Here is a 24,747-nt window from a genome sequence, read left to right on the forward strand (position 1 = left end):
ATGCTTTAGTACTTCGAATTCGTTTTTATCATGTCCGAAGGATTTCCCGGAATGATAGGGGATATTCTTATATGCATCTTGTTAATGTCGGTTACCAGGTGTTCACCATATGAATGATTTTTGTCTCTATGCATGAGACGTATATTTATGAGAACTGGAAAAGAAATTCTTGTGATCTATTAAAATGATGGAAATGAATGATTATGATAAACTAATGAACTCACCAACCTTTTGGTTGACACTTTAAAGCATGTTTATTCTCAGGTATTAAAGAAATCTTCCGCTGTGCATTAGCTCATTTTAAAGATAATACTTGGAATCATTCATGGCATATTTCAAAAGACGTTGTATTCAAGTCATTGAGTTCAGTAAAGATTATGATTAAGTAAATGTCAGATTAGAGCATTTATAGATGGATATTATGAAATGGTATGCATGCCTGTCAACTTTCGATGTAATGAAAGATTGTCTTTTAAAACGAATGCAATGTTTGTAAAATGTATCATATAGAGGTCAAATACCTCGTGATGTAATCATAAGTTATTGTATTTGTTCTTATGGATTAGGACGGGTCTTTACATTGATTGCCTCGTGTCCCTTGATAAATTAATTATTTAAGTTTTCATATTGTGACGACCCGAAAATTTTTGACTAAATTTAAACTTAATCTTTATATGTTTTTGACACGATAAGCAAAGTCTGTAATGTTGAAGTCTCAAAACTTTGCACTGTGTTCATGTATTCAATTACCCTTCGACTGTTTTTGACGATTCACAAACAACTGTTTATATATATATATATATATATATATATATATATATATATATATATATATATATATATATATATACATAAATATACATAAATATATATATATATATATATATATATATATATATATATATATATATATATATATATATATATATATATATATATATATATATATATATATATATATATATATATATATGAAATATATAACGACGTAATTAACCATATATTTTATATATAGTTTATTTGTAACTATATATTAATATTATTATTACGTATATATTAATAGTACGTATATTTATATAATTGATATATGAATGTAATTGAAATAATTCATAACCTATTAAAAACATCTATGAGCTGTAAATGAGATATATAAAGTAGTTAATTATGGTTACATAAAGGTGATTAAGAAGCCTCATTATTTACGGCTAAAATTGAGGAGCCAACCATTTCCCATTACACTATCAATCATTACTCTATCATCATTCATTTACAATTACATTATAGATATAAATAATGTGCTAAATGATATTTGTATATATTAATGTAAAGTATTGCACCCGTGACCATTAATTTTTTCTTTTCTTTTCATTTTGTTTTCATCCGAGACTTTTCTTGAATACAACTCTAGGATTCTTATGATAAAAACAAATATATCTTTCTTCTTTTACTTGATCCATCCAAATGATCGGCTCACTTCTGTTTCTTTTGTCTGATCAACCCACAACCATAAACTAGTGTTTCTGTTTCTTCATCTCCTGTTCGACCATCACCTATGATGCTCGTCTCCTTGTCGTTTTCTGTGTTTGCTTGAACCTTCACCACCTAATTGCTACTATTTTCTTGTTTAATCTCCACCCCAAAACTTCACTTGATCACCACCTTCATTAATCACCATGAGACCATCTTTATCATCTCACTAAACTCGATCACCTTCAAACGAGAGGCACTTGAACCACCATCGAAACCACCATGGTACTGTTTCTCCATCTGTTTCAGTTTGAAAGGAACAATCTCAATTCACAACTTTTCCTTGCTATGAACATCTACAACACCCACCTGCTCGATTGCTATTACCATCTATCATGTTTCTATTTTTGATCACGACCAACCATCACAGACCACATCACCACCATACGTCTCATTTCTTTTTCTGTGTCACGATCAGACACCAAACCTCAAGATAATAAGTGTTATTGCTACTACCATTCAGTACTATGCTGCTGCACCTACTACTCACTATTTCGCTACCTCCTTTACTTTCACGCTGATGGGTATTCTTTCTTTAAACAATAACATAGATAGTAATATATAGAGAACAATGGTAGATATCACGATAATGAAGTGATTATGGATATTAAAAGAAGGGTGGAGGGGTCACGATGGGACTTTTCTTCTTGGATCCAATTTCAACGAACACCATAGTATGGCCAACATGTCTTTCTTTTTCCCACTTGCCATATATTCAATAGTGATAGTAATACAATAATGAAAGGTGCTAAATAACTAAATCAAAGGGGTAAAGTAATCGGCCCCATAAATTGTCATGATCTTGAGTAGTTTATGCGATACTTTTATGGTCATGATGGGTTGATATTGATGTTAAAGTGAATGGATAATGATGTGATGATGACTGCAGTATCAATACTCGGTTACCAGCTCATTCTTCGGTTTCTATTTAAAGATAATAAACTTCAAGTAATTTTTATTTGTTTTCATTGATGACCAAACAAAACTGGACCCTCCTGCTTGCCACTTCGTTTTTCTTTTCAACAACCCAAGTGGGGAAAGCAATCAAGCTGCAACTAGTTACTTCTCTCTTTTGTTTTACGTGATGTCGTGGTAGTCATAAAGGAAATACCCAAAAAGTAGAGCCAAGCAACCTTTTATTTTTATCGAATACGGCTATATGTTGCAATTTGTTTCTGTTAAACCCATGATCGAATAAAACTAAAGATAACAATGAAGTTTATGGTGATAAAGATGTTAAAAGAATGATGACGGTGAATATAATTATTCTGGGATGATAAACAAAGATAGAATGGTGATGAATAGCTTAAGATGAATTCGATTGATGATGATTATGATCGTTAGATAGATGATGAGGGTATGTATATGATAAACGATTGATGATGGTATGCTTATTAGTTTCTGTTACAGTAGAGTGTTGCTATTCGAGCAACAAAACCATCGAATATGGTTTCCAATAACCATCGAATTCTACAAGTCCAACCATTTAATTGATGGGTTACTTGATTTTGTGGATCCAATAAATTAATTGGGCCGTTATAGTTTAACTTCTAAATTGGGCCGAAAACTTTTTTAATTGCCGGGCTTTATAATTGTTGGGCCGATCCTTTTTGTTGCTGGGCCAAGGGGTTTAATGACAATGAAGATGATGATACGAAATCTTGATGATACCGTTAAGATATTAAGATAATGATGTATTATGATGACAAAGCCTGATGGTTATGATCACAAAGATGTGATGTCATGATGATGATGATGGTGTATGATGATGAATACATGATGGTAGGATGTTATCGGGACGTCGCGGGTTCAAACCCGGACTTGGGCATTTTTTTTAAAGGACTACTTTGAGGTAGTTTACTTACCACTCATTATTATTATTATTATTATTATTATTATTATTATTATTATTATTATTATTATTATTATTATTATTATTATTATTATTATTATTATTATTATTATTATTATTATTATTATGATTACTACTATTATTATTATTATTATTAATTATTATTATTATTATTATTATTATTATTATTATTATTATTATTATTATTATTATTATTATTATTATTATTATTATTATTATGATTAATGTTATTAAAATGTTAAGGTTAGGTTTAAAAACAAAATTTAGGATTAAGTTTACGATTTAAAATAAGTTAATGATATGATTAAGATTATTAACAAAAAATATGATTATTTTTATAACAAATACCTATTATTATTTTGAAAATTATTAATATTATTATTATTAAAACTATTATTATTATTATTATTATTAAGTATCATTGTTATTATTAAATTATCATTATTATTTTATTATCTCTATTATTATTATTTTTAACATTAATATTATTATTTTTACAGTATTATTATTATTATTATCAGTTTTATTATTGCTAGTATCATTATTATTTTTATAAAAACCATATTACTACTAATATTATTATCATTACTACAATAAAAAAAATTAGTCATATATACATATACTTAACTAAACTATATTAACATTTTTATTTATTTAAAGAATATAAAATAAATACATTTAATTAAGTTACTAATGTAACACATAAATTATTAAAATAACAATTATAACACTAATAATAATATATATAAATTTTTTCGTTTACAATGTGTTAATATATATAATTGATATAGGTTCGTGAATCTGAGGCCAACCCTGCATTGTTCAGTTCCGTCGTGTGCATATTTTTACTACAAAATATCGTATTGTGAGTTTCATTTGCTCCCTTTTTAAAATGCTTTTGCAATATATATTTTTGGGACTAAGAATACATGTGCTGTTTTTATAAATGTTTTACGAAATAGACACAAGTAATCAAAACTACATTCTATGGCTGGATTATTAAATCGAATATCACCCCTTTAGCTTGGTAACCTAAGAATTAGGGAACAGTACCCCTAATTGACGCGAATCCTAAAGATAGATCTATGGGCTTAACAAACCCCATCCGAGGTACGGATGCTTTAGTACTTCGACTTATTATTATACAGACGAGAGGATTCTGTTTTGGGGATATTCTATATGCATCTTGTTAATGTCGGTTACCCGGTGTTCACCATATGAATGATTTTTATCTCTATGCAGTTTGCAAAATGCCTGATATGAGATGGATGTTTATGGAAAATGAAAATCTTGTGGTCTATTAAAATTATAAAAATGATCGATTATGATAAACTAATGAACTCGCCAACCTTTTGGTTGACACTTTAAAGGATGTTTATTCTCAGGATTGAAAGAAATCTTCCGCTGTGCATTTGCTCAATTTAAAGATATTACATGAAGTCATTCATGGCATATTTCAAAAGACGTTGCATTCAAGTCGTTGAGTTCAGTAAAGATTATGATTAAATAAATGATAGATTAGTCATTGATAGTTTGATATATTAGGGAATGGTAGGCATGTCTATTAACTTTCAATGTAATGAAAGTTTGTCTTTTTAAAAATGAATGCAATATTTGTAAAATGTATCATTTAGAGGTCAAATACCTCGCGATGTAATCATATGTTATTGTATTTGTTCTTATGGATTAGGATGGGTCTTTACATGTGGTATCAGAGCGGTGGTCTTAGCGAACCAGGTCTGCATTAGTGTGTCTAACTGATAGTCATTAGGATGCATTAGTGAGTCTGGACTTCGACCTTAGTTGCATGTCAAAACGTTTTGCTTATCAAAACTTTTTGGAAACCATGCTTATCATCTTAAGTCTAAACGCGTCTTACTGCATTCATTGCATAGATAGTGTATAGACAAAATTCATATCTTAGCATATCTGCTAATTCATATCTTAGCGTATCTATTACTGTAAACTTTGTCTGACATATTCCGTAAATTCCTCCGTTATCTATCAAATCTTTTGTTCTATATATATGGATATTCTATGTAATTAGAATACCATCCGATAGTCGAAAATCATTTCATATCAAAAAATCTTTTATTCAATCGTACGAAATGGAACTCGCCACTAGTTCAAGTTCATCGGATTTCGATATGGAGTTTCACTCGAGCTCCGAAAGCAGTGTGATCGGAATGGATCAACCAATAAGCCATCATCTATTCTGGATGAATTAGGGATAGGTTCGTAGCCTCCTCAATCATTAGAGACAAGAAGAAAGTGATCCCTTCCATCCACCACATTGCCCTCTTGGTGAAGAACCTGAAGCACTTACCGGCGAACCTATTCGAGACACCATTTTCTCTCTCATTTCCAAAGTATCTCATCACGATTATATACTATTTTAAATTTTAGATCTTATTCACCCGCTCGTCCGAACCACCGATCATTCCGGTGTAATAGAGGAAGTTAACGAGCTTCGTGCTAGAGTGGTAGCTTTAGAGAATATGATGCAAAACTTGCAAGCATCACAAGTACCACAAGCACCACCAACATCAGCACCATCACCATCAGCAGCACCAGCAGCATAACCAGTACCACCATCATCAATGCCAACAGTACCATTACCACACCCAACCACAACCGCGTCGTAAACCTCAACTTTACAATTTGTCCCACGAGCACCAATGTCATACGCTCTATAGATACCCAGGAATACCAACAACAACAAACGATGAAGTATTGATTCATAACTTCATTGGAGAAACACTCCGCGACGATTATGTAATCTCCAAAATTTTAGAAATTATCTATTCTAGCCCTAACCATAAATCAGATGAGTGAACCAAAATGATAAAAGGAAGAGTAGAAACTCTGAAAAGAATGGTGTATGATTTACAAGCTAGACTTGTTTTACCAACAGCATCAACAGTACCATAGCATCACCCGCACAGTTAGTTCCGTCAGTATCGTCAGAATCAGCAGCACCCATAACATCACAAGCTCTGCCAGTTCAAGAGTCACCGTGGACATCATTACAAATCAACAATGATTATATTGTATCAATGAGTTATGAAGTATTAACTCATTTCCATTGAAGGATTTATATGTGTATCTTATATATATTATTTTTTTAAACCATCATAAATCTTTTCGTACTAAGCTATTATGTATGAGTTGAAAAAGGGTAGATACTACTCGGTTTAATTCATATTACTAATATGCTATGATGTACATCATTCGTCAACAACTTAACCATTATTAACTATAATATCTGTTTCAATTCAATGAATTCTATTTCATAATAAATCAAGTGTATTATTCAAATATATGTTTGATTTTACACTTTCATCATCGATGTACTCTAAACTTTTCAAACAACATCATTAGTACCTTGCGAAGTTCACAAGAATTCCACAAATACCCACATCATGCATCAACAAATAACGAAGTGTTGATTCATAATTTCAATCATATTGAAGAAATACTCCGCGAAGATTATGTAATCACTAATGTTTTAGAGATTATTCATTTCTATTCCAGCCAAAAATCAAATGAGTTTAATTTAATATTAACTCATTAAATCTACATTACATCTGAAGAAAATATACATACATATATATTTTCATAGAGACTGTAATAAAATTCATGTGTACAAAAAATGTTACTTGTGAAATTTTTTAACGGGTAGGTAATACCCGAGAGATATATAAATTCACAATTAATATGTTACATTCTTCGAATCTGATTCACAATCATCAATTATACTCCCTACTTTTACAACAACATAAATTCTTTTATAGAAATCAAAACAACCATACTCATTCAAAATTTAATTACATATTCTGATTTTGAAATCTCATAAATTCAACTCGAGATATGACCAAAATCATCACTCTTAGATCCTTACATCTTTCACAAGCTATACTTTGACTTCAAAACTGTGTTAGAACATCATATGTATATTAACGATTACAATCTGTGTTCAAACCCTTCGAAATTCCTGAAGACACTTCAAATAATGAACAATCGAGATGATGATCCAACCACATATTAACCACAGTCTTGCACCTGAAAAGCTCTCAAAACCAGATTCATAATTTAACACGTATCCATGTCAGACCCTTTGGCATTTATTAGCAAAAATAACTTTGCGATTTCTTTTCAAATTAGTCAGTTTTGTCACAGCCCCAGCAAGTCAACTTCGACTTTTCAGTTGAAACATTCTTATTATAACCTTGATATAGACGTTGCCCTTTCGTCATCGTTACCGGAGAACCTTTTATGTCTCACCACATTAGCAATAAACTTACCAACAACTTCACTGATCTTTGACTTTCTGAAAAATTATTATATTTATCGAAACCCCATCATTTACTCATCCGCATCTTGTAACAAGAATTGTCATGCCAATTACTGGGAATCAGCAATCAGTATTTTGAAATCTTGCAGCATGTCTACGCCAACAGTTATAGGTGTATATATAACGTCTATCTCCTAGACTTATATACTTCAAATGTGAAGTTTCTAAAAAGCACCCTAAACTGCGAACTAGTTCTCCGAAGTTTGGAAAATGCTGATGAAGCAGCAAAAACTGTAAACGACCTTAACAGTCAAAAGTTTGATGATAAAGAATAGTGTGTTGACAAAGCACAGAAAAAGAGAAGGTTTGGAACTGGAAAACAGATTGAGCAAAGCATGAAGGAGGCTGTGGACAAATCAAAAAGACTAAACCTGCCTTCAAAGAATCCAAATGATTTAGTATCTGCTGAAGTCATTAACGAATACCTTGCTCCTGACTCTAAACCCCTGCGGGCAATATTTTTCATCATCCTCTGATATTAGAAATTCTAAGATATCATCGTATCTTTCATTATAAATATCCTCCATATTTCTGAAGATATTTCCATAATTATTTTTATCTGAAATCATTTACCTCTTCGCGCTATCTGTATTACATCATAAAAGAAACTATTTTAGTTTCTAAATTCTGAAACTTTCAAGTTTAAAATAAGAATGTTTTTGAAGTAGTGTTGGGAACTGAAGCATGAGTTAGTATAATATAATGATACTTGATCAACGTGATTATATTACAGTAAGTCATGCTGAGTTTCTAAGTGGAACGTGATGATTCACAGATCATAATGTCATCATGTGTCATAATACACGACTTTTATATTCTACTTAACCTCTAAACATATCAAGAAAATATTTCTCTTGATGATTTGGTCTTTTCTGGGATATTCTGGTAATTTGACAAATCAGATCGTGCTACTACCTTTCCTTTCTACTTGGTATATTATGATTAATCGGAAATCCATATTTACGAATTCTGGACCATTACTTGCGAAAAGAAAACAAAAGCATGATGCTCCAAAATAGAAAGGGGGTATAAATCGCAGCAAACAGAAAAGATCATTAACTGTAGATGTCAATAATTATAGAAAGACAGAAAAAGGGACTTCGAAAAATAAGAAAAGATATAAGCACGACAGCAACACATAATTTACAAACAGTGTATATCAACACGTATTGCAATGTAAAGACACGGTAGCATTAATAACACTATAATCCCAAGGTAATAGTAAAAGTAAATAAAATCCTCCAGTGGTAGATGAAAGAGGAGAATGACAGATATGAAAGTTAGGAGTATATCAAGGATCAGAACGGGATGAAGCATATTGACGAATGATTTAAAGTATCAGTTAAGGGAGAAAGAATATAAGATGTGAGGAAACGAAGGGGTGAATATATAGTAAAATATCCGACAGAGCAATCAAAACAGATTATCGCATTTAATCAAAGCGGATCCTAATTTCCTTAATTATTGAATAATCAAATCTTATCAAAAAGATTTTCTTCAAATCCCTTGAACTCCAGAAATCAATCCTATCTACGTCAAAAGATATGACGAATCTACATTTATTCATTTCACACTTTTGTGATAACTTCACTCGTACTCCTCACAAAATCGAATTGTTTTGTCTATATTACTCGATGATGATAAAACTCTATTTTACAACTCATATACGTCATGAAAACATTCTTATTGTTATCCATGACGACCTCGATCAAATTTCGGGGACGAAATTTCTTTAACGGGTAGGTACTGTGACGACCCGGAAATTTCTGACTAAATTTAAACTTAATCTTTATATGTTTCCGACACGATAAGCAAAGTCTGTAATGTTGAAGTGTCAAAAACTTTGAACTGTGTTCATGTATTCAATTACCCTTCGACTGTTTTTGACGATTCACGAACAACTGTTTATATATATATATATATATATATATATATATATATATATATATATATATATATATATATAACGACGTAATTAACCATATATTTTATATATAGTTTATTTGTAACTATATATTAATATTATTATTACGTATATATTAATAGTACGTATATTTATATAATTGATATATGAATATAATTGAAATAATTCATAACCTATTAAAAACATCTATGAGCTGTAAATGAGATAAATAAAGTAGTCAATTATGGTTACATAAAGGTGATTAAGAAGCCTCATTATTTACGGCTAAAATTGAGGAGCCAACCATTTCCCATTACACTATCAATCATTACTCTATCATTATTCATTTACAATTACATTAAAGATATAAATCATGTGCTAAATGATATTTGTATATATTAATGTAAAGTATTGCACCCGTGACTATTAATTGTTTCTTTTATTTTCATTTTATTTTCATCTGAGACTTTTCTTGAATACAACTCTAGGATTCTTATGATAAAAACAAATATATCTTTCTTCTTTTCCTTGATCCCTCCAAATGATCGGCTCACTTCTATTTCTTTTGTCTGATCAACCCACAACCATAAACCAGTGTTTCTGTTTCTTCATCTCCTGTTCGACCATCACCTATGATGCTCGTCTCCTTGTCGATTTTTGTGTTTGCTTGAACCTTCACCACCTAATTGCTACTATTTTCTGGTTTAATCTCCACCCCAAAACTTCACTTGATCACCACCTTCATTAATCATCATGAGACCATCTTCATCATCTCACTAAACTCGATCACCTTCAAATGAGAGGCACTTGAACCACCATCGAAACCACCATGGTACTGTTTCTCCATCTGTTTCAGTTTGAAAGGAACAATCTCAATTCACCACTTTTCCTTGCTATGAACATCTACAACACCCACCTGCTCGATTACTATTACCATCTATCATGTTTCTATTTTGGATCACGAACAACCATCACAGACCACATCACCACCATACGTCTCATTTCTTTTTCTGTTTCACGATCAGACACCAACCCTCAAGATAACAAGTGTTATTGCTACTTCCATTCAGTACTATGCTGCTGCACCTGCTATTCGCTGTTTCGCTACCTCCTTTACTTTCACGCTGATGGGCATTCTTTCTTTTAACAATAACATAGATAGTAATATATAGAGAACAATGGTAGATATCATGATAATGAAGTGATTATGGATATTAAAAGAATGGTGGAGGGGTCACGATGGGACTTTTCTTCTTGGATCCAATTTCAATGAACACCATAGTATGGCCAACATGTCTTTCTTTTTCCCACTTGCCATATATTCAATAGTGATAGTAATACAATAATGAAAGGTGCTAAATAACTAAATCAAAGGGGTAAAGTAATCGGCCCCATAAATTGTCATGATCTTGAGTAGTTTATGCGATACTTTTATGGTCATGATAGGTTGATATTGATGTTAAAGTGAATGGATAATGATGTGATGATGACTGCAGTATCAATATTCGGTTACCAGCTCATTCTTCGGTTTCTATTTAAAGATAATAAACTTCAAGTAATTATTTTTTATTTTTTTTTTGTTTTCGTTGATGACCAAACAAAACTGGACCCTCCTGCTTGCCACTTCATTTTTATTTTCAACAACCCAAGTGGGGAAAGCAATCAAGCTGCAACTAGTTACTTCTCTCTTTTGTTTTACTTGATGTCGTGGTAGTCATAAAGGAAATACCTAAAAACTGGAGCCAAGTAACCTTTTATTTTTATCGAATACTGCTATGTGTTGCAACTTGTTTCTGTTAAACCCATGATCGAATAAAACTAAAGATAACAATGAAGTTTATGGTGATAAAGATGTTAAAAGAATGATGACGGCGATTATGATTATTCTGGGATGATAAACAAAGATAGGATGGTGATGAATAGCTTAAGATGAATTCGATTGATGATGATTATGATCGTTAGATAGATGATGAGGGTATGTATATGATAAACGATTGATGATGGTATGCTTATTAGTTTCTGTTACAGCAGAGTGTTGCTATTCGAGCAACAAAACCATCGAATATGGTTTCCAATAACCATCGAATCCTATAAGTCCAACCATTTAATTGATGGGTTACTTGATTTTGTGGATCCAATAAATTAATTGGGCCGTTATAGTTTAACTTCTAAATTGGGCCGAAAACTATTTTAATTACCGGGCTTTATAATTGTTGGGCCGATCCTTTTTGTTGTTGGGCCAAGGGGTTTAATGACAATGAAGATGATGATACAAAATCTTGATGATACCGTTAACATATTAAGATAATGATGTATTATGATGACAAAGCCTGATGGTTATGATCACAAAGATGTGATGTCACGGTGATGATGATGGTGTATGATGATGAATACATGATGATAGGATGTTATCGGGTTAGCGGGACGTCGCGGGTTCAAACCCGGACTTGGGCATTTTTTTTAAAGGACTACTTTGAGGTAGTTTACTTACCACTCATTATTATTATTATTATTATTATTATTATTATTATTATTATTATTATTATTATTATTATTATTATTATTATTATTATTATTATTATTATTATTATTATTATTATTATTATTATTATTATTATTATTATTATTATTATTATTATGATTACTATTATTATTATTATTATTATTATTATTATTATTATTATTATTATTATTATTATTATTATTATTATGATTAATGTTATTAAAATGTTAAGGTTAGGTTTAAAAACAAAATTTAGGATTAAGTTTACGATTTAAAATAAGTTAATGATATGATTAAGATTATTAACAAAAAGTATGATTAAGTTTATGACAAATACCTATTATTATTTTGAAAATTATTAATATTATTAATATTAAAACTATTATTATTATTCTTAAGTATCATTGTTATTATTAGAATTATCATTATTATTTTATTATCTCTATTATTATTATTATTTTTAACAATAATATTATTATTTTTACAGTATTATTATTATTATTATTTTATTATTGCTAGTATCATTATTATTTTTATAAAAACCATATTACTACTAATATTATTATCATTACTACAATAAAAAAAATAGTCATATATACATATACTTAACTAAACTATATTAACATTTTTATTTATTTAAAGAATATAAAATAAATACATTTAATTAAGTTACTAATGAAACACATAAATTATTAAAATAACAATTATAACACTAATAATAATATATATAAATTTGTTCGTTTACAATGTGTTAATATATATAATTGATATAGGTTCGTGAATCTGAGGCCAACCCTGCATTGTTCAGTTCCGTCGTGTGCATATTTTTACTACAAAATATCGTATTGTGAGTTTCATTTGCTCCCTTTTTAAATTCTTTTGCAATATATATTTTTGGGACTGAGAATACATGCGCTGTTTTTATAAATGTTTTACGAAATAGACACAAGTAATCAAAACTACATTCTATGGCTGGATTATTAAATCGAATATCACCACTTTAGCTTGGTAACCTTAGAATTAGGGAACAGTACCCCTAATTAACGCGAATCCTAAAGATAGATCTATGGGCCTAATAAAACCCATCCGAGGTACGGATGCTTTACTACTTCGACTTATTATTATACAGACGAGAGGATTCTGTTTTGGGAATATTCTATATGCATCTTGTTAATGTCGGTTACCCGGTGTTCACCATATGAATGATTTTTATCTCTATGCCATTTTCAAAATGCCTGATATGAGATGGATGTTTATGGAAAATGAAAATCTTGTGGTCTATTAAAATTATGAAAATGATCGATTATGATAAACTAATGAACTCACCAACCTTTTGTTTGACACTTTAAAGCATGTTTATTCTCAGGATTGAAAGAAATCCTCCGCTGTGCAATTGCTCAATTTAAAGATATTACCTGAAGTCAATCATGGCATATTTCAAAAGACGTTGCATTCAAGTCGTTGAGTTCAGTAAAGATTATGATTAAATAAATGACAGATTAGTCATTGATAGTTTGATATATTAGGGAATGGTAGGCATGTCTGTTAACTTTCAATGTAATGAAAGTTTGTCTTTTTAAAAACGAATGCAATATTTGTAAAATGTATCATTTAGAGGTCAAATACCTCGCGATATAATCATATGTTATTGTATTTGTTCTTATGGATTAGGACAGGTCTTTACACATATTATTAAAAAAATATTATTTGATATAATAACTGTTATTATTTAAACGAGTAAACTTATATAAAACGCACTTTGAAATATAATTGGTTTTGAAAAATTAAGTATTATATTAAGTAAATATTTCAATTATATATATATAAATTATATTTCTAAAATAAAGATATAAATATATTTTACAATGTAATATTAATATAGTTATAAAATGTTTTGATTTAAGTAATATTTTATATATATTATTAAATATATTTTAATAAACAACGAGAAGTTGATTTATAGAAGCAAATGACCAAAACACTCAAATGTATAAGTTACACCTCGGGTAATATAGTTTATCAATGATTTTAGTCTATATTTTAACAAGGGTACGAGTCACGTAACATAAAGTACCAATTTTCTAAGCGTACAAAAATGTGTTCGAGAAACCAGAACCGGGACATTAGTCGAGCATCAACGTATGAGTCATCGAAACAAAAATTACAAGATAACTATGCACGTAAATATAATATAATATATAATTAATTATATAAAGTAAATATATTATATATATATATATAATAATATATAAAAAACTGTCGGTAGCCCACGTTTTTAATCATGGATGAACTGGGACAGGAACCTCCGCGATTGCGGAGCTGTATGCTTGAAAAGTACCACGATCGTGGAGCAGTAGGTTCCAGTTTTAGTCTATATAACTCGATCGATTTCTGGATGTAATTCATTTCATATATCTCTCGATCTCAATCTCTGAAATATATATTTATTATTATTATTATTATTATTATTATTATTATTATTATTATTATTATTATCATTATTATTATTATTATTATTATTATTATTATTATTATTATTATTATTATTATTATTATTATTATTATTATTGGTAGTATTATTATTATTAGTATTATACATAAAATATTACGACGAGGTCATGAGTGAGTTATTTCAAAATGGGTTTTTCGAGCGGGATAGAGCTAAGGAAATTATGGGTTATAACTATGGAGGTTATGGGTATGGATCGGGGGTATAGCTCATGAGGCCAATCTAGTGTTTATCATCTCCATTGCGTCTACGTACCTTCCTGCAATATTGAATCTCAATATTGATACGTGAGCACTCATATCTTATCTTTTATATATTAATAGTGTATCCCTGACTAGTGCTCGAGTATATATGATCATGCATGCTTGTATGTTTTATTTCGTCGTTAAATAGTGTATGATGAATCATGAATTTAATAGATATAATACTGATATAAGGTATATTATATGTATGTCGTTGGAAAGCTGTCGAAAAATTTTTAACTTTTCATTTAGAAGTTATATGATTTCGATGAACGGATTTAAAGATATGGTCAACTGAATTTTCGTTAACTCTAATATTATTATTATTATTATTATTATTATTATTATTATTATTATTACTATTATTATTATTATTATTATTATTATTATTATTATTATTATTATTATTATTATTATTATTATTATTATTATTATTATTATTATTATTATTACTATCGTCGTTATTATTATCGTCGTTATTATTATTATCTATAAATCATTATTATTATTATCATTATCGTTATTATCACTAAGGTTATTATTATTATTATTATTATTATTATTATTATTATTATTATTATTATTATTATTATTATTATTATCATTATTATTATTATTATAATTATTAGTATTGATATTATTACTGAAATTATCGTTATTATTAAAAAGTAACATTTTTATAAAAACTATCATTTTATTATTTTTATCATTATTATTATTATTAAAAGTATCATTAATATTAAAAATTATCACTTTTATTAAAATTATCATTTCTAATAGAAATATCATTTTTATTATAAAATATTATCATTATTATCATATTAGCATTATTATTAAAAATTATCATTTTGATAGAATTATTTTATAAAATATTATTATTACTATTCTTATTATGATAATTTTTGTATATAGTAAATATTATTATTAAGATAAATTAAATTATTATTATTTTACTAATATTAAAGTATCGATACTATCAATTATCATTTAAAATTTATCATTTTTATTAAAACTATCATTCTATTAAAAATTATTATTATTATTAAGAATTATCGTTTTTATTAAGAATATAGTATTATTAAAAGTATAGAATTTAAAACTACCGTTTTATTTAAAATTATCGTTATTATCAATTTTATTAGTATTATTAATATCATTATTATTACCTCTGTTATTTATATTAAATGCTTTTAATAACATTATCTTTATTAATATTATTATTATAAAATAATACAACTTTTACTCATTATTATTATTATCAATATTATTTTATCAAATAAATATGTGATACAAAGATATTTTTACCACACGTAATATAATTACATTAATAATACATACCACTATATGTTTACGATTTTGAGTGAATTATGTAAATTTTATTATTCGAGATATATAAAAGTATATTTTTTTATCATATATAAATTTCTATTTATTAATATATGACTTGTATTATGTACTCTAATAAAAATTGATAAATATATTTAAATATATAAAATGACTATATTTAAGGTATATAATAAACATGTATAGATTTTGAAAGTCATTTTGGGTCAAACTGATTTTTGTTAACTTTTGCATATCGGTCTCGAGCATTAAGATTGTGGTACACTATGACTCGACCTTAATTGTTAGACAGATATTGACCATTATATAAATATATATATACTTAATATAGGTTCGTGAATCCGAGGCCAATCTTGCATTTGTTCATTGCCGTCATATGCATAATTACTACGAAATACAGTATTGTGAGTTTCATTACTCCCTTTTTTATATATATTTTTGGGCTGAGAATACATGCGCTGTTTTTATAAATGTTTAACGAAATAGACACAAGTACTTAAAAATATTCTACATTTTGATTATTATACCGGATATCACCCCTTTTAGCTTGGTAACCTAAGAATTTAGGAACTGGCCCCAAATTGACGCGAATCCTAAAGGTAGATCTACGGGCACTAACGACCCCCATCCTGAGAGTTTGGATGCTTTAGTACTTCGACTTTTGTACAGATGTATTAATCCTGTACGTATACAGATGTGTTAATCCTGTATCTTTGGGGATATCCTATATGTATTATTGTTAATGTTGGTCACCAGGTGTTTACTCGTATGAATGGATTTGTATACAGATGTGTTAATCCTGTATGTTGTTTTTGAAAATGAAATCTTGTGGTCTATTAAAAATTATGGAATGATTGATTATGATAAACTAATGAACTCACCAACCTTTTAGTTGACACTTTTAAGCATGTTTATTCTCAGGTATTAAAGAAACATTTCGCTGTGCATTTGCTCATTTTAAAGATATAATTTGAAGTCATTCATGGCATATTTCAAAAGACGTTACATTCGAGTCGTTGAGTTCAACAAGATTATTACTAAGTCATTTATAGTTTGGATATATTATGAAATGGTATGCATGCCTGTCAACTTTCGATGTAATGAAAGTTTGTCTTTTAAAAACGAATGCAATGTTTGTAAAATGTATCATTTAGAGGTCAAATATCTCGCAATGTAATCATATGTTATTATATTTGTCCTTATGGATTATGACGGGTCGTCTCATTATACACCACTGAGTAGGACACATCCAAGTACCATAAGTAATACTAAAGACATCAAATTTAATAGCAAATTTTTTCATATTAAATAAGCTATAGAAATGTGATAATATGTTTTCGATAATCGGTAGTGTAGCGACCCGAAAAAATCGTCATTGACAGCGCCGTCTACTTAGGTCCTGTTACGTGGTCATAAGTCTTTAAAACAACATTTGACCAAAAGTATGTCGCATTCATTTCAAATATGAGGATATTTCATGGTTTACAAAAGTAGTTCAATGACTAGTTACATTACAACGTTTAAAGTACAAATAAAACCTATTGCGACACAATTTAGTAAAGTCAAAAGACGCTCCATGTATGCATGTATACTCGACATCTAAGCAAGTATCAAAATAGTGTGCAGAAGCATGTATCACTTATCTTTCAAGGACCTGAGAAAACATATAGAAAACTGTCAACAAAAAACGTTGGTGAAATCATAGGTGTATTAGTAAACGTTATTTTTGAACCACAAGATTTTGTATTTCCATAACGTTGATTATGTAAATCGTTTACATTCCAAAATTGTTATTCGTTTGTGGAGCACCCAATTATCAAGACTTAACTGTTCACGTACCCAGTTATCATAGTGTTAGAACCTACACTATATACTCGAAAATATATTTCATCCGCTAACAGTATCGAACCGTCTGAATGAGGGCTTGTTAAGCCCGTATGGATCCACACAACATAAGTTCACGTTTACACCCTGCAAGTGTTACTAATGATAATTGAATTGAGGCCTTTTTTTTTGTAACTCACATGTGGAATGTTTGTTCTCGTACCTGTGTTCAAAGCATAAAAGTATGATACGTATATGTTTCTCATCCCATAATTTAAAGAGTAAAAGTTGTTGAAAAGTTAGGACTATGATCTCACCTTGAGTGCACAAATATAAATGTACTTCACAAGTAAATGTGTACAAAAACGAATGCTAGTCTCGACCTAAAAAATGTAGAGACCCGTCCTAATCCGTCTGGACGAATACATTACATTTGGTTACATCGCGAGGTACTTGACCTCTATATGATACATTTTACAAACATTGCATTCATTTTTAAAAGACAAATCATTACATCGAAAGTTGACTGCATGCATACCATTTCATAATATATCCAACTATAATTGACTTAGTAATAATCTTGATGAACTCAACGACTCGAATGCAACGTATTTTGAAATATATCATGAATGACTCCAAGTAATATCTCTAAAATGAGCATATGCACAGCGGAAGATTTCTTTCATACCTGAGAATAAACATGCTTTCAAGTGTCAACCAAAAGGTTGGTGAGTTCATAGGTTTATCATAAGCAATAAAATTCATTATTTTAATAGACCACATGATTCAAATACAGTACACCTATCTCGTGTACGAAACCATTTTTCATAATGCTTAGTAGAGTAGGTTCGTATCCTTTTCTCCCCCGTAGGTTGCCTCGCGATTTTTAAATAATCGTACACATATCTCGTGCACAAAACTAATACACATAACCTGTGTATAAAAATCATTCTCTCGATACATAATATTCATTTCGATTTCATTGCTCAACATGGTAACCGACCTTAACATATAATGCGCATCAATAATATCCCCAAAACAGAACATCTCGTCTATATAATATATAAACTTCGAAGTACTAAATACCACGCCCTCTAGCTCTTCCGTCTAGTGAACATTCTGGGTGGGGGTGTTAAACTCGGTAGCTACCTTTAGAATTCGCGTGAATTAGGGCCATACCCGATTCTAATTCTTAGGTTACCAAGCAATAATAATCAGGGGAAATATTCACAATAATTAGTGGCAATTATAACGTCCAACTAATTCAATAATAATCCACAGAACTTCTGTCTGCATAATAATTCATTCGAGGAATGTTTTGCTTGTGTCTATCTCGTCAAACATTTATAAAAGCATTTCATGTATCCTCAGTTCAAAATATATTTCAAAAGCATTTAATAAAGCAGTTGTAAAAACAGCGCATGTATTCTCAGTCCCAAAAATATAAAGAGTAAAAAGGAATCAAATGAACTCACGATACGATATTTTGTAGTAAAAATATGCATACGACGATACTGAACAATGCAGGGTTGATCTCGGATTCACGAACCTATATCATTATATATATATATATATATATATATATATATATATATATATATATATATATATATATATATATATATATATATATATATATATATATATATATATATATATATATATATTAAAACAAATAATCGTAATCAAACAAGTGTATGCATATTATTATTAATTGTTATTTTAGTAAATTATATGTTTCATTAAAAATTTAATTTACTATATTTATTTTATATACTTTAGATAACTAATTAATATTTATTAATAAAATATTAATATAGTTATGTTATATGTAATAATTATATTTTATATAAGTAATATTTGTTTTAATAATAATAATAATAATACCAGTGGTAATATTAGTAATACAAATAATGATATTAATAACAATAATGTTAAAAATAATAATTTTAATGTTAAAAATAATAATGATGATAATAATAATAATAATTATTATAATATTCATAAAATTAATAATAATAGTAATTTTGATAAAAATAATATTAATATTCATAAAAATGATAAAAATGATAATAATAATAATAATAATAAAAATAATAATGATTCTAGTGATAATAATAATGATAGTTTTAATGGTAATAAAAAAAATGAAAATTTTTAAGAACAATGAATCCTAATAATAATAACTATAAAAATAATGATTTTACTAATAATAATAATACTAATATTTATATTAATAATTTTAATGATAATAATACTACTAATAATAATACTAATACTTGTGATAATAAAAATAAATATGATAAGAATAATAAAAATTAATAATACTAATAATAAAAATGATAAAAAGACTACCTTAATGTAACAAGCCCCAAAAAATTAAACACCTCTGCCCGGGCTCGAACCCATGACCTCCCGCTTAGCAAACACCCTCCCTTAACCATTTTTCTACCTGTGCTTTTCTGGTTTATAACATCTAATTAAATTATATATGTGAAGACCCGTCCTAATCCATCCGGACGAAGTCCATATCGATTATAAACGATTCACAACAGTTGATTACATCGCGAGGTACTTGACCTCTATATGATACATTTTACAAACATTGCATTCGTTTTTGAAAAGACAATCTTACATTACATCGAAAGTTGACAACATGCATACCATTTCGTAATATATCTTACTATAATTGACTTAATAATAATCTTGATGAACTCAACGACTCGAATGCAACGTCTTTTGAAATATGTCATGATGACTCCAAGTAATATCTCTAAGATGAGCAAATACACAGCGGAAGATTTCTTTCATACCTGAGAATAAACATGTTTTAAAGTGTCAACCAAAAGGTTGGTGAGTTCATTAGTTTAACATAAATAATCATTTCATAATTTTAATAGACCACAAGATTTCATATTTCCATTTCTCATAAACATACGTCCCATGCATAGAGACAAAAATATCATTCATATGAATTGAACACCTGGTAACCGACATTCACAATATGCATATAAGAATATCCCCATCATTCCGGGATCCTCCTTCGGACATGATATAAATTTCGAAGTACTAAAGCATCCGGTACTTTGGATGGGGCTTGTTGGGCCCGATAGATCTATCTTTAGGATTCGCGTCAATTAGGGTGTCTGTTCCCTAATTCTTAGATTACCAGACTAAAAAGAGGCATATTCGGTTTAATAATCCAGCCATAGAATGTAGTTTTAAGTACTTATGTCTATTACATCAAACATTTATAAAAGCAGCGCATGTATTCTCAGTCCCAAAAATATATATTGCAAAAGCATTTAAAAATGGAGCAAATGAAACTCACGCATATAAATATTGTAAAGCAGTTATTAAAACAGTGCATGTATTCTCAGCCCAAAAATGTAATGAGTAAAAAAGGAGTAAATGAAACTCACGCATATAAATATTATAAAGCAGTTATTAAAACAGTGCATGTATTCTCAGCCCAAAAATGTAATGAGTAAAAAAGGAGTAAATGAAACTCACCATACTGTATTTTGTAGTAAAAATACATACGACTATATTGAATAACTGAACAATCCAGGGTTGGCCTCGGATTCACGAACCTATATCATTTGTATATTTATTAATATACATAATTGTAATCGAACACACATATATATAAATTTATTAGTTATATCCTTTTTATATTAATAATTATATATATAAATATATATGTTTCTTATATTCATTTTATTAGATAAAAATAATAATTTTCGTTATGTTATATGTATTAAATATATCATTCGTATATTAATGACAGTAGTTATAATAATACTAAAAATAATATTATTAGTGATAAAAAATGTTTATAATATTTAATATTATTAATAAAATAATAATGTTAATAGTTCTATTAGTTTTATTAGTAATAAGATTAATGATAGTGAATGTAAAAAATATTAACTTTTATTGTTATTGCTAATTATGATAATGATAATTATAATACTAATTATAATACTAGTAGTGATAAGGATTATATCGTTTAATCATAATTAAATTGTTAGTTTTCTCATATATATTTATATCTATCTTAATAACTTATACTTGTAATTAACTTTATAATTAATATTTTAATGATTATGACCATCATCATCTTATTCTTAATACTATCGTTATACTAATACTTCTTACTCCGTATTATTACCTCTTGGAGGATAAGAATTTATCCATTTTGTCGTTAGACTTACATCTTAAATGTATTAGAAATCATACTAATCAAAATTTTAACTTTTTAATATTTTTAGTAACAATTAATCATGATAATAGTAAAACTAAAAAATATAATAAGTGTACATAGATTTTATATTCATAACAATAATATTAACAATTAACAATCTTTTAAACAATTCAATATTGATAATAATAATCACAGTAATAATAATAAATGTAATAATATTAATAATAATAATGAATAATAATAACATAACAATAATAATCAAAATTTAAACTACCTTTAAATAAGCTCCATATTAAAAAGAATGTCCCAAGCCGGGCTCGAACCCACGACCTCACGCTCACCCCTCAAGTACTCAAACCACTCCTCCGTCGCATGTTTTTCTGGTATTCACCCAACCTATTAATATATACCCCGTATATTTTCTGTCTTTCTTTATCTTCTTCTTCTCAAAATCCTAGTCGACCCAAATACAAATCTTTAACTGGATTATTTACAAAATGGTTTTTGGTTCATTACTAACTAGAAAAATAACAATATCTAGTGAGGGTATTAATTAAAAACGAAAAAAAAATAACAAAAAGGATTCATGTAACTGCTACTGTTCGATATAACCATGAAGAACACAAAATCAAACTCGACTTTTGAATACGTTTTAGAATAAGATACCTGAAGAGATTACGTTCTAAATCACTCCTAAAAACTCTAGGAACTATCAATTTAACATATAACATAACAGAGAATTCGAATTCGTTCAAGAACATTTGTTTGACTTTTTGAAATCTAAACTTTGACTCCAAAATTAAACCTCATTAGATGAAATTTGATTCTGAAACTTTACAGAAAGATTACCTAGACAATTCCTAACAAATCAGTATTTATATATTTTTAATTTGGTTCGAAATCAGACATTTGATAAAAAAAAAACTTAGACGTACAGAGTACCTGCTAGCTTCTTCCCTTTTCTGTTTGAATTTACTTGATATAATTGTTAATATAGATGATAATTGATATTGAGAAAAGTGGTATAATCTCCTTAACAGCTATATTGAATCGTTTTATATGAAAATTGAAATCGACAAGCATTAGACAGGAATATTTTATTCAGTACAAAAAATAAATAAAAAAAATAAAAGCAGAAAGGAACCTTCAACTGATTTTGGTTTTACACTAGTGTTTGAACATTGATTCGTACGAGTAATTAAACAGAAAAGCAATCACCTACAGTTTGGAAAGTGATTGAAAACAGATTACTACTTTTCTGTATTTATATTCATATAATTATTCTTATATATAATTTCATAAATATATATTTGTTTTGGTATCTGTATATGTCGAAATATATATCTATTTTTAGATATATATTTGATTGATTATATATATATCAGGTGTTATGTATCCTTATCAGCAATTATCTTTTGTATTTAATTCCTATTAATAATTGATAAATATCAATATTAATAATATGGTTAATGTTATAAATAAAATAAAAAAAATACTAATAATAATAGAAATACTGTAATTATTAATTTAATAAAACTAATGGTTCTTAGTACCTAATAAATATAAGTTTTTAATAATACAATTAATATTATAAATAATAATAATAATAATAAAACTCAAAATACTATATTAGTAATAATAATAATATTTTTTATCATTATTGATTATGGTAATAATAACTGTAGTAATAATAATACTAATTATAATACTAATAATAACAATTTATACATATCAAATATCATATCCGTATTTTAGTATTATAATTCATGATATTAATATTTATTTTAAGAATGAAAGTAATAATATTATAACATACATATTCTTAACTTATATATATATATATATATATATATATATATATATATATATATATATATATATATATATATATATATATATATATATATATATATATATATATATATATATATATATATATATAATAATCATATGATACATTATATAATAACTTTTCTTGAATACTTATTATTTATAATTTTTATTACAATATACCTATAATGATAATTATATATTATACATGGAGATCATTTATAATTATTTACAAATTCCTTTTAAGTTACACTTAATTATTTTGTATCTTGTTTTTACATCTTTATATGTATACATACTTAATTACAAACAATTGTTCGTGAATCGTCGGGATTGGTCAAAGGGCAAATGCATTCATGTAATCTATTCCAAAATTTTGAGACTCAGCTTTACAGAGTTTGCTTATCGTGTCGGAAACATATATAATTAAGTTTAAATTTGGTCGGAAATTCCCGGGTCATCACAGTACCTACCCGTTAAAGAAATTTCATCCCGAAATTTGAGTGAGGTGGTCATGGCTAACAATAAACATGTTTTCATGACGAATATGAGTTGATAAATTGAGTTTTATCATCATTGAGTAGTATGGATAAAACAATTCGATTATTAGAAGGGCATGAATGAAGCGATC

The sequence above is a fragment of the Rutidosis leptorrhynchoides genome, chromosome 4 (assembly GCF_046630445.1).
Source record: "Rutidosis leptorrhynchoides isolate AG116_Rl617_1_P2 chromosome 4, CSIRO_AGI_Rlap_v1, whole genome shotgun sequence".
NCBI classification, from domain to species: Eukaryota; Viridiplantae; Streptophyta; class Magnoliopsida; order Asterales; family Asteraceae; genus Rutidosis; species Rutidosis leptorrhynchoides.